The 14,066-nt window shown below is 37.6% G+C and overlaps 1 protein-coding gene across 1 annotated transcript in view; it reads right to left on the bottom strand.

The window, feature by feature from the left end:
• LOC114242608 (uncharacterized) overlaps positions 1–13,855 on the bottom strand; it is a 137,828-nt gene extending 123,973 nt beyond the window's left edge. Inside the window, exon 1 of the mRNA XM_028173832.2 lies at positions 13,499–13,855. The gene's annotated coding sequence lies outside the window, so the exon portion shown is untranslated. The remainder of the gene's footprint in view (positions 1–13,498) is intronic.
• Positions 13,856–14,066: the final 211 nt, after the last annotated feature.

Here is a 14,066-nt window from a genome sequence, read left to right as displayed (position 1 = left end):
AAACATGAACAGCGTAGTGAACCACGTAATCTGTTCTACAAAAAAATAATTCAAATTCAACATTTTAATCTCAATACAATGCTTAAGTTAAAAGGTAATTTGAATTTTAATAAGCGCTTTTTATCGTTCTGTTGAATAAGTTAAGCTGGAATTGTTAAATTGTTATTGCTATTTTTGTAACAGCTTAAGTTGGTAGAGGAACCAGTTACTTAGGTCGGCAAAAAATCCCTTTGGGAATTGCAGGCCTTGGATTCGCAAACTTGAGCAGGAATTAAAGGGTGAGTATTAAGGAGGGATTATGTTTTTTATTATTATTTTACTAGCCAGACAGGTCACGATTTACGTTAGGTTAGGCAGTTACTAAGGGGTCGAGGCTGCGCCGCACGTTACCGTCACTCCAGCGCGATGGCATCAGTAGGATGGGACGGCCAGGATGCAGTCCGTGTTGCGGTAACGCTTTGCCGTCGGCGCTGTTGTCGCCGAACTTACTGTGGAAGAGCATTCCGGTCGACAGTGGTATCCCGGAACAACTGCGGCCTCGCCCGTGCATCCCTAACGCGGAGACCGACGTCGTTGGTGGCCGACTATCGAGAGGTGGCGCCGCGAGTCTGGTTGTAATGTTGACCGCAGGAATCCCCTTACTCTGACCAGATTCTGACCGCGGGCGGAGATCGGACGTCGGGTGTAAGAGTGCAGGGGAGTCGTTTAGTGCGGTAAGGCCCTAAAAATATCCTTGGGCCTGCAGTTCGCAGACGCGGACCAGTGCCGTATACTCCGCGCGCCCCCTAGGCATCTAGACCTCGTAGAAGGTTCGAACCCAAGCCGGAAAAAAACCACATAGGTTGTCAATAAAAGTCAAAATTCCGTGGTAAGACAGCCAACCGGATTAAAGCCAATTACTGATCGCTGCTGATGGATAAAGGAAAAAATATCCAATGAAATTTGAGTCTACGTCTAAGTCGTCCACCCGAGAATAGGAATACTGATAATACTTACATGATTGCAACGGTTAAATCACAAAGTGTGGCAAGCGATTTTACAACGTATTTACATATGTTTTCACGAAACTTGGAAATGTTTTGATTGGTAATCGCTGTTCCATATCAAATAATGTACACTCGGAACATGCGAAATGGATTATGTTCGAATCGGAACTATCGTGTACAACTAAAGCCGTTTGGATGTGGGTCATATTATTTCACCACCAATCTGTTTTTCCAGTTGAGAGCTACAATAACTTCTAAAACGATCAATATCCACGGGCGGAATGCTAAAGCAATAAACAAACCAAATGAATTCCAAACACGAAGTACGATTTAACTTCTAAGCTTCTCTTCTTCATACATACTACATTTGAAGTCGTCGTGCCCTAAAGAATAAGACGTCCGGTGCATTCGTATCTAGCGATGCAACGGTGTTCGAATCCCGCCGGCAGGTGCCAATTTTTCGCACCAACGTTTGGGGCTCCGGCCTCTAGATCAGTTTCCTTCTACTTTTCCAGTGACCATCACACGTTCCAAGCTATCTACACCTCTGCGGGCAACGTGGCCAAAGTAGTGCATTATGCGTTGCAGACAGGTAGACAGGCGTTGAGCGTTCTCAGTTTTAAGCTTTTATAGGATCGAGATGTTCGTGCGGTGGGCTGTCCATGGAATCGTTAATAGGCGGCGCCAACACAACATTTCAAAAGCATCACCGTCCATATTATCTGGAACCGCTACGTTCATCCACAGCGTGTTTCCAGAGATATATTTTGCTACGGCTCGGGAATAAGCTCCCCTCCGTAATTTTTCCCGAACGTTATCACAGGTCCTTCCTCAAACGAGGTTTGCGGAGACTACTTAGTGGTAAGCAGCGACTCGGCTATGCCCCTAGTGTTTCTGGTATCTATGAGCGAATCACTCACCACCGATTTGGCCATACTCCTGTCTACCCAAGAGGGCTATAAAAAATTATGCGCAATTTTAATTAGTCGACTTTCCCTTTTAGTAATGTGTAAAGTGATTTGACATGGCGTACAGGAGTGAGCTGTCGTTAAAGTATTTAGACTGACAGAACAATAAGCACTGATTACAGTACTGGGGCAGGCAATAGTTAAATCAAGACTTCTGTGTAAAATAGGTCTCTTGGTAGAAGTCCGGAGTGGAATGAGTGTGGGAACGTCGTGACCTATTGGGATGCTCAGTTTAAAAACTATTAGTAGTAAGGTTAAGTAGATGCGTTTATAGAATTCTAAATATTAAGAATAAATTAAAAATAAATGTTAAATTTAATAATTAAATTTACGGCTTAATCTCGCATTTAATTATGTTTGACCTCAGTATTTTGAGGTGACACTCCTGAGTATGAAGTAATAAGTAAGTAATATTTGTTTTATTAAATTAAAAGCGAGAATCTAAAAATAAAAAATACTAAATTTTATTAATAAATATATATTTTTTTAATTGATAGAAGTCGAATTACATTTAGCAAAACTTTTTAATTCGATACTTCTTTCCTCGTCTCGCTGGGAAATTAAATGTTTTGAATTATATTGGAAACTACTAATCGTCTAAAATGGACGGCTTTTAAATATTTCATAGTTATAAAGTTGGCCGCCTCGTTTTGTATTCATGTCGTAGAGCAAAAACGAATTTTATTATACTGGGCTAATGTAATTAATATACATTGCGTATGTAGCATTAGGACTAACGCTTTGAAATTATATAGTGCAATGGCGTCTGTTTATGGTAACAGATATTTGTTGTTAAGTTTAGAATCTCGAATTGAATTAGACAGGACTCAACTGAGGCAAAGCGGAGGGGCAAAAAGATCACGAGAAACAGTGATGTTCTGAGAGAATTGATTAAAATCTTTAAAAAAAAAATATGATTACATAATTAAATCGTTAATGTAGTTTTAATTATGTCTACGACTCGCAAAGACCGCAGCCAATACAATATTTATTACGTTAAAAAAACTAAAATTAAAAAATCGAAGATCGCGTTGATCGGTCATTTCTCATTTAGCGTTTTCCCCGCTAAAGTTCACCTAATCAACGAAATGGCGGACGCATATTATCGCAAAATGGCCGACATCACTTAACCTGTCCGATGTAAAGCTTTAATTTATTATTTAATGAAATACACCCACGCGTTTAGCTGAATTATCTAGAAAATTATAATATAAATAGAAGACTAGATTTTATTAATGAAGATTCCTTCCTCCGCTTCGTGCAATGCATGACATTCCTCGATAAAGTGATAGAAGGAAGTTAATTCCGACAATTTACGATTGAAACGATAATGAATAATTTATTAATGTTTTTCAAACATTATTTTTTGTATATGTCAATATATTCAATTCTTAATAGTTGATACAAAATTAATTTCGATATACTTACACGTTTTATTCGGTTGATTAATTCCGGATTTAGATATAAAGGTGAATTTAAAAATTTATTTAAATATTCATTAATGGACAGTGTATTTTTAAAGATGACTCTGCTTGTGTTGTAATGACCATTTTATTTTAAGAGTTCCTTCGCCAAATGCCAAATTAATTGATTGTATTTTCGTACGCCTATCGGACATTTCGTATGTCACAACCAATTTACTATTAACGGTTGTAGATAAAGGAAAATCTCTAAAAATCTATACAAAATATATTAAAAAAAAAAAAACTCGTTTACACGCTATTTTACCCGCGTTAATGTCAACAAAAATACACCCCTCCAGCCATTGTAGTTTTTTCTGAATCATAAGTACCCCGACGTCGTTTCTAAAGAAAATTTAATGACAATCGTTTGAGTAAATTAGATAGTAATTCTCTTTCGTCTTTGAAATATTAAGTGTAAGTGCTGGCACACCAATCATGCGAGAGATGAAGAAAAAAAACATAAAATAAACAAATCTTTAGGTGAATATGATTTTATGGCATGGAAGTCTGGCTTCTGTTTGGAAACACCGATTTTTTTTCCTATCTAATCGTTGGAAGCTTAAGGGCTGTTTATTCCAAGGGTCTGAATAACTTTTATTCAAGACAACAGTTGACGAAACTTTTGAACACTTTTTGGTTAAACAATATATGCATTTTATAAACATATGTTCTTGAATAGGTTTATTGTTTTTATTTATTAGATATGAGATATGGGATGTTTTTTACACAAACAGTGCTAAGATATAACTACGCTAACAGTGCTAAAGAAGTTAAATTCAGAAACGATTGTTCCCGCTTTGAAATTACAGAATAGAGAAGAATACTCAATTGACGGACTCCAAGGACCTTGTCTAGATTTCTTCGGGATTGTTTAATACAATAGGAGTCTTCATATCTTGTTCCTTTTGACAATTACTACTTACTACGTTACTATACTACTACGTTACTATACTTGAGACCTTAGAACTTGTATCTCAAGGTGGGTGGCGCATTTACGTTGTGGATGTCTATGGGCTCCAGTAACCACTTAACATCAGGTGGGCTGTGAGCTCGTCCACCCATCTAAGCAATAAAAAAAAAAAAAAAAAAAAAAAAAAAAAATTGTTGAAATTGTTGAGCTTGGAGCCTCTGGGTCTGCGGAGGGACTTCGGTTCCCTCTGTATTTTATACCGTATGTTCCATGGGGAGTGCTCTGAGGAATTGTTCGAGATGATACCAGCATCTCGTTTTTACCATCGCACCGCCCGCCACCGGAGTAGAGTTCATCCATACTACCTGGAGCCGCTGCGGTCATCCACAGTGCGTTTCCAGAGATCTTTTTTGCCACGTACCATCCGGCTATGGAATGAGCTCCCCTCCACGGTGTTTCCCGAGCGCTATGACATGTCCTTCTTCAAACGAGGCTTGTGGAGAGTATTAAGCGGTAGGCAGCGGCTTGGCTCTGCCCCTTGCATTGCTGAAGTCCATGGGCGACGGTAACCACTCACCATCAGGTGGGCCGTATGCCCGTCTGCCTACAAAGGCAATAAAAAAAAAAAAAAAAAAAAAAAAAAAACTAATTACCGAGTTTGTCCGTGAGTTCGTTAAGAGGATAATTTATTTGGATGCTAGGACATTAAGTCCCGGTCCTTTTAAGTTGTTTATTTTTCGCGGCTCAAAAGGCCGTTTCCCTTTCATCTGAAAGTTGTGGTTTTTTGGAACTCACGCGGTGCGAATTTAAATTTTTTATAAGTTTGATTTTTAGATTTCGAAATACGTAAAACAAAGCGGGATTATTATTTTTTAAATTTAATTTAATACACACATTTTGTAATCAAATTTCGTAATTTTTTTCCTTTTTCAAAATTACCAGTGATCAGTATTTATTTAGCTTTAGTCAAGTGCCTTGCCACGGCATTTTGACTTTTATTGACCGCCTTTGTTTGCGTCAACTTACTTTTAGTACTTTGAAGAGAGAAAAAAAACGTGATTTTAAAGCAAATTAATAATTCTCAATGTGTTGTTAATCGTTAATGTTTTTGGGCAAATAAATTACTGCTAGTCAATTCATTTTTAGTCTTATTATATTTGAGTATCAAACTCTAGCATTGGCAGGTTTTCCAAGATTTTTCCAATACTCAGAATTATATAATCCATTTCCCGTTGCTAAGGACATTTCCACCGAACATGAGCGGAAGGCAATTTGCATAATGTGAGAATCTCTTACGACGCTCGATGTAGATACAACATCGGCGACTACAGTTTTGCGCTTGACTTATGACGAATGTAATATCGAACATTTGCTTTCATTAAATAAGTTTGCCGGCATTTCTCCCATTTTTAATAACTGATTTAGATTTGAAATAATATAAACGTAGTATGAACTTATCTGTTATGTTTATATAGAGTGCTCCAATACTTTGGTCATATAGCAAGAAAACCCTCTGACAACCTGGAGAGACTCATAGTGACGGGTAAAGTGGATCGAGACGATCCAGAGGTCGTAGCCGAAAAAGATGGAGTGACCAAGTATCTGAGTATCTGGACATGAGACTGAACCACGCACTTCACTGTGCCACTGACCGACATAAGTGGCTAAAAATTACAAAAGGTCACAGGCGGGCGCATCACGATGCTCAGCAATGAGCGATCGACTGAAGGAGGAGGAGGATGAACTTATCAGCACATGTAAGGGCTTCGTTCGACTGTGAAACTTCGGAAATAATACAAAATAGACGCGAGTATGAAGAGTAAATTTTCATTATGTTTGCGACCCGCCTTAGCCTTTGAAAAACACTAAACTCTAACAGATTTTAGAATAATGTTATGGTACTTAATTATGTGTCGATAAAATTTAGATGAAAAAATCATATTAAATAATATATGGCTATATTCGCAATGGTAACTTCACCCCGATTATTTATAAACAATATATCTTATACCTTTAAACGGGTAATTCTTGTATATATAATATATAATCTGAATCTCGGAAACGGCTCCAACGATTTTCATAAAATTTAGTATACAGGGGATTTCGGGGGCGATAAATCGATGTAGTTACGCTTTATTTTCAGAATTATGTTGTTTTATTCATGTTTTCAATAATCAACTTTATGACTCTTCCCGACATCTATTGGCGAATAATAATACTATTTTTCATAATTGAGAGCAACTAGCTGCTTTAAAGACACAACAAGACGGCTTTATAAAAAAAAAACCATCATCTAGTAACAATTTACAAACAATAAGAAATAATGATAATAAAAAAATAATCTAACATTGATAAATATAATTATCCAACATCTTGTTGTACAATATAATCGAAATTGGTCATTAAGGTTCAACAACAAATAAATATTAGTGAACTACCTAAAACCAATTCGATACGCGTCATCGTAACAGCGAGTGCGTTACAAGTCAATCGGTATAGTAGCTGTATAATCATCGTACATGCGCGTTCACACTAACGAGGTGTGTTTAATAAAATCCAGGTTTTTTTAATCTAATGGGTAATAGTGCAAATGGTATAACATGATTTTGATACTACACTGATTTTAGCACGCGCGATTGGTTATGTTGGTTTTAGCGTGCTTACGGGCGTCGAGGCGATCCGATCTCGGTCTGAGTGAATCACGACCGAAGATGTCTCACCTTCCAGACAACGCAGGTGTCCACGGGATACGGCTGCTTCAGCCGTTACCTGCACCGCCTCGCCCCGAGGAAACCGACGCCAGAATACCACCACTCCAGTGGTTGCGATGAGGACACAGCGGAGTATACGCTTTCGCGGAGTAGCACCACATCCTCGTTGCGAAGACAGGTCCTGAACTGTCGGTGTCAGCCATCGTGGCTACGATGCTCGGCAGCAAAGAGCCCTGGCGGCGGAAAGGAAACAAGAGCGCTCTGCTTCCCTCTCCACCGTCGGAGAAAGGTGTTCGTCCAGCTCCAGCCTTGTTAGAAGGCAGTCTTCTTCTGGTGCTCATCACGTAACAACCGAAGGGTGTCGAAGCTGCGTCGCAAGCTACCGTAACCCTAGCCCGCTGGCATTCAGCTGTGGTTACGGTTCGCAGTGCGCTCCGTATTGCCGGCATCGCTGTCGCTGCCAGACTTATTGTATAAAAGCAACCCGGTCAGCGGAGTATCACGTTCCGACTTGGTAGGCTGGTTCTGTACCAGCGGAGTATCTCAGAACACCAGCGGCACTGTCCAGGCAGCCTGTCGGGTCGTCGTACGGTAGAGGCCGGCGTATTTAATCGTCAACCATCGCCTCGACGACCCGTTTTTCATACATTTTCATAATTTTCTTTTTATTGCCATGCATCACGATAAGGCTTTAATAGTATCGGCGCTTAGCATTTGCAGCGTTTTGATAAATTTCATCCTGGATTAAATCGTCGTTAAATCGTTAATCGGATTAATTCGTTGATGACACCATATCAACACTAGCCCTAGGAACTTTACATAGATATAATTTTTCAAATTTTCACAGCCAGTTTGTCAAACATTTGTGACGGAATCGATTACGAACGAACAAATATATGTTCATTTATCTTATTTTAATGTTCCCTAACGTTATTCGTAAGAGTCATCACGAAACAGTGTGGAACCGGTTAGCTAATTGCGTTGAGTAGACTGCTATATACAGCGGTCGACGCATCAATGTAATAATACCTCAATATTGGCGACACGTCACTTCAATCAATCCCCTGAAGATTTTTAAGTCACCATGATGACGCTTGCGTTTCGTTTTTAGTAAAAATAAAATTATCAAACAACCACATCAATTGGGAATAAAATGAGAAAAAATCACTGTTGACTATAGCCAAATATATCTTTTATATAGATACTAGGTGACCCGGCGAACTTTGCTCCGCCTTAGAGGCAATAAATGAGCAATTTTTTATTTGGTTATTTATTGTAAATTAAAAAAGGAAATATTTTAATGATACTTTATTGGCCATGTATTTTAGATGTTGTTATTATTATTATTGTATTTTTTTGTTCTCCCTCAGTCCTTTCACTCGCAATGTTTCGAATCCTAGCTGCATTACGGCTTCGTCGGGAAATATTTGATCGTGTTGGTCGCGCCATGGCTTTCTTAATGATGACCTATCTCACCACAATAAGCTAATAGAAACTCGAAACAAACATATCAACCGGTCAACTTCAAAATTCTACCATAATTAACCATAGACTGCCATAGAGAACCATAGACTATAATTAACCATAGATTACCTTTAGCTGTCAGTTGCGTTTTATTATTCGATATCAGTTGCGTTTTGTTATACCCACTGAAGTAGGAAACCTATGGAAATGAAACGTCAACAAAAAATTCGTGCCACTGTGACGTCATCTGGCCACAAAACATGGCGGTTTTAGTGCTGCCCAGAAGATTTTAATGTTAGTAGGTTTTATCGATAAACGTTCTTGGCTCATTTTATTTTAAATATTATTGAGTGAATCTATTTGTAGAATTTATACTTTAATAGGAAGTAAGTATATTGTTATGTGCAAAGATGATTTGATTTAGATATTATGTGAAATCTAAGACGAGTTCGTGCTTCAAATTTGCCAAGTAAACGATATGACGATTTTTAAAATTTGCTACACTGATTTTATAAAGTTGTCGTTTGCCGCAAAACATAAAGATATGGCGTAGTAGTACAGTGCCATCTGCCCATTTCTAGCATGCTGAATGTTATCGTATTTTGAGTACGTGTTTTTCTTAGACTATTACAATCTATTTTAATTGTTTTGCTGACTCTAAAGTCCGTAACACACTACCGCAGCGCACCTCAAGGAAGGTGCGCCGCACCATCACACAAAATTTTTTTAATCAATAATAAATAAATAAATTTAAACTTATTAAGGGACCGCCTGATAAAAAAAAAACACCTACAGAACATTTAATTTTATTCGTTAATAAAATTACAAACGTCATTCCTTGTGACTTCCTCTCTAAACTCACTTAATTATTAAATATTTAACGAGTTGACAATAGTGTTTTACTCACTGCGGAATAAAACTATTTTATTTAAATAGTTCCGAAGAGATTTTGTCGGTAGCCTTTTTCTATATCTATACCACAGATCATAGAAACAACTGTGTTTCTATGATCTGTGATCTATACTCTATATCTATACTAATATTATAAAGAGGAAAGATTTGTTTGTTTGTTTGTTTCGAATAGGCTCCGAAACTACTGGACCGATTTGAAAAATTCTTTTTCCATTAGAAGCCGACATTGTCCCTGATGAACATAGGCTACTTTTTTTAATATATTTTTTTTTTTTTTTCCTGTGTGTTTTAAAGTTTCCGAAGCGAAGCGAGGGCGGGTCGCTAGTCCTGAAATATCTAAACTGAATGTCTAAATATGTTTTGATGACATATTTTAAAGAGGCATTTATGATTAGTGTCATGATCAATAGATTCCGATCGAAAAATGGTGTCCGATTTTTCGGATGAGGGCTCCATAATGAATTTAAATATCTATATATATTTAAATTCATTATATTATATATTGTTGTATATTCATTAATAGTTTTGGGGCATCGACTTTCTTGAGATCCTATAAAATATGTTTTAATTATTATTTTTGTATGTTTTAAGCATGATAAAATAAGAAATTTTATATAAGCAATCATATTAAATCGATATCAAAGTCAATAAATAATGTACAACCCAAAACAGACGGCCGAACTGACGTGACAATGACATTTGGCGCGCTAAACATGGCGGATTTTCGGCCTCATTAGACGGAGACGGAGACATTTACGTATATTCATGTTTCATTTTATGTACGTACTGAAATACTGTTATATTGTTTTCCTGCGAGTTAAAGTGCTGAGTAAGAACGAGATAGATATATGTTTATGTATGTGCCTTCAAAATGGGTGCTATTTATATAAGCAATTGTACGTATAGAACAATATGTCGTGTTCCTACTATATAGGTCTATGGTTATATCACGTTTTATGTCACGTCCCACGGGAACGTGATAAAAAGTATCCTATGTCCTTCTCCTGGTTCTAAGCTACCTCCTCACCAATTTTCAGCCAAATCAGTTCAGCCGTTCTTGAGTTATAAATAGTGTAACTAACACGACTTTCTTTTATATATATAGATAAATAGGCGGCAATGACAAAATAGTTAAGTGCCATTTCCGCTGTTTGTCAACCGTTTTTTTTTTACGTTTAGTGTTATTGACGACAGGCAAACGTCCCACGAGACGGTCAGACCAAATTCGGTCTTGTCTGGACATCAAGCTCCACGATGCCAAGGATCGCAGCAGATGGAGAACAATCCTACAAGAGAGATAGACGCAGCGAGAGAGTCACGACCCTCATTAATGAGGAGAACGACGCAAGGAAGAAGAGTTATTGACGAACTCTCAATTCCAATATTTAGTTTTTAATTTTACAAAACCGGAAAAAAGTCGGATATTTTAAACATAGAATAACAAAACAAGAGATAAGACACATAAAATGAATTCAGAATAGTCGAATTTCGTATATTAGGCGAGCGAGCATTAGTAATTTATGAATACTTCTAACAACGAATGTACCAACAGTGTTTTTAGTGATCATAAATATTCAAAGACATAAAGAACAATACCACAATTTATAATTAAGTATATCCTCGTACATCCTGTACAGTTTAAAAGATGTTCATTCAATAACAATAATCAAATTATTATTAATCACTTGATATCTGTCTGTTTGAGTGCCCGGAGCCTATGAATATCATGACGCCACCAGAATGGTGACAACCAGTGATTACCCTCTAAGATAAAACAAAAGCAAGGTTTATGCGGAGATCTCTGGGGAATTTTTCGAGCTCATTAATTCCCTACGCGACAGCACACAATAGCCAGACATGTCATAATCCCGCGCGGAAATCTCCTAAGCGCTGTCTTTTTTTTTCCTTCTTATTCTAGTGAACTCGAAGGGTCATACTAGATTCACCGTACGAGCAGGTGAGCTTACGGAGCTCTAACCTGCCGAATTTGCTAACACTAGCCCAGAAAAAGCAGCGCCTCGCAGATTCTACCACCGGATCGGAAACGCGACCCACTAAGAAGATTCGACGAGAAATTCAGTGGGCCTTGTCTGACGGTAAGCGCTGTCAAATATCCTGCTTCGGACGAGTTTTTAAAGTGCTAAGTGCTAAGTGGTGTCTCAGCTGTGTCCCTGGCATTCTTTAACTCGATGGTAATAAAGAATCTGCTGCGATTGTAGTGTGGCGGTAGCCATCATACAACGCAAGATATTTGACAGATGCGTGAATCTCGCTTACGACATTTTCAAGATAAGCTTGCATATATACAAGTTCCGAATAACATTTGGACCATCCGGCGAGAAACTCAGTGGGCTGTGTCTGTGGGTTAATTTCGAACGAAGTTAGAACAATAACCGGTGCTTGAGGTACCTAAAAGCACCTTTAGTGGATCGGGAGGAACCGAAATGACGTGTTTTGGGCGACGTTGACTGCTTTCCATTCTGTCCGCAGGATCTGGAATGAGATCTTCCTTTCGTCGTAAGCCTACAGTAGCCTTAATACTGCCGATATCTATGACCGGCCATATATTTTCCATTCGACAGACATCCGAGTATGTACTTATTTTCCTATAGCGGTAATAACGAAACAAATAAATTACTGTGCTTCATAGAAACATGTCTGGGACGCCTTCTAGACCGCCAATTATATATTTTTTTCGATTAAAACGATAATTTCTTAACTAAAACTATAAAGTTGTTTCTTTGTCTGTCAACCATATTGTGCTGACTGTAATGTCTGTTATTAGTCGAAACCTTAAATTTAAATTTGAGGATCTCGTCAGACTTGTCTGGTCTCCTCTGAAGTTTTGCGAATTTCTTCTTTTACAGTGGTAGTGGTGCATATTCGTAATTTTTGTCCTATATATACAACCCATTGAGTATCTCGCCGGATCTTCTCAGTGGGTCGCGATTCCGATCCGGTGAAAGATCCTGCCAAAACTGCTCCAGCTAGGCTAGTGTTAGCAAATTCGTCAGGAGAGAGCCCCGCGACCTCACCTTCTCGCTTGGTGAATCTAGTATGACTCCCTGAGGTTATTAGAATAAGTAGGAAAAAAAAGTGATTTTTGTAACCTATTATTTACTAAGTAGTGACTCGGTGTGATTCGAGCCGGCACCGATTGATTTCCATAACTGTAATTAAAAGTACTTTTACAGTATAGCCTCGCATTTTTTATTGTCATTACATTATATCCAACGTTTCGGATAATTTACTGTTTACGTGTGTGCGTAATTATGTCTACGACTCGCATAATTCGAAGATGTGTATACACTGTCTGTCTGTATTCAAAAACCTTACTTACCTACTCCCAACAATATTTATAATAATACCGAAAATAGGATATTGTATATGTAGGTAATATGAGTCGTCTATTATCAAAGGTGGCAATCTGTGCATTTGGACAAAAAAAATTTATTGATATGTCAATACAGATTGATTTGAATATAATCGTCTCCTTCAAAGAATACGGTTCAAAACCTGCATTAAATAAAGGTTAATAGTTAACCTGTTATTTATCTAAGAAGTCGTTCCGAAGAGTTTTGTGACTGCCAATGGAATACAAAGTCAATAATTCGTTTTTCTGATTTACCAATCATTGTCCAAAAGTCAGATTGCCGGCTTTGATAATAGTCGACTCATATAATCTTAAGTAAAATTACTGTTTCAAAACATGCCTATTTGCAAGTATAGCAACAGGAATATTCTAACTACACAAAAACATCGATCGCTATGAGCCTTTCTCTTGGATTAAAATAGATTATTATACAACAAACGAAAACAGCTTTATTTTTATCTGTTAATTTTAATTTCGTTCGATGTTATCAGTTATTAAAAGAACCGTTAATTTTTATCGTTTATATAAGAAAAACGCGAATCTTTTACGAATCAGCTTCATAATATTATGCAATTACATTATAAACTTCCAATAGACACTGGACTACCTTCGTTTGATCCTTTTAAGGAAATCAGAACGAGGTGTTTGAATCTAAGTACCTACTTATAATTACGTTTAACTTGGCACGGTTTCAGTAGCAAAACAACCGACCTTTTAAAGACTGGACCTCTGGAATCAGCAAAGCCGTACACCGCTCCAACAAGTACACGTCCAATTATAAACTAATTCGACACGAATTAAACCAGAAAATCACTGTTTTCAACACAAAACCGTCGGAGACGATCGGAACAAATCACAAACTAACTTTTACATTCGAAAATTTGCAAATAAAACATTACGAAACTTTTTTGTGCACACAAAAAGTTATTTTAAAAGAAATTAAACGTATTTTTCATAATCAAAATGTTTGTTAATTAACACTTTTTGTTCCATTGTTTAGTTTACGATCGTTTCGTTGGCAGCTGATACGTGGACACGTAAATCACGCAACACTGCTCTAACTGGACTGAGGTGAAAATGGCGGTGGTTGGTTGACTGCGAGCTGGCGCCGCGACTCGCGATGTCAAAGATCAAGCGTGCGAACTATCAGGTGAGAAGGTAAAGAGAAAAGATAAAAACGATGCCTTCTCTATTTAGGTGTATGTTTAATTATTATACAATTTTCACTTTATTAGAGTGGAGTAAAATGTGTTTTATTTTAGCTACTGACTATACGCTA

This window comes from Bombyx mandarina, chromosome 15, assembly GCF_030267445.1.
Source record: "Bombyx mandarina strain Sakado chromosome 15, ASM3026744v2".
Classification (NCBI taxonomy): domain Eukaryota; kingdom Metazoa; phylum Arthropoda; class Insecta; order Lepidoptera; family Bombycidae; genus Bombyx; species Bombyx mandarina.
Note: the sequence above shows the minus strand (reverse complement) of the source record. Positions and strands in the feature narration are given on the sequence as shown.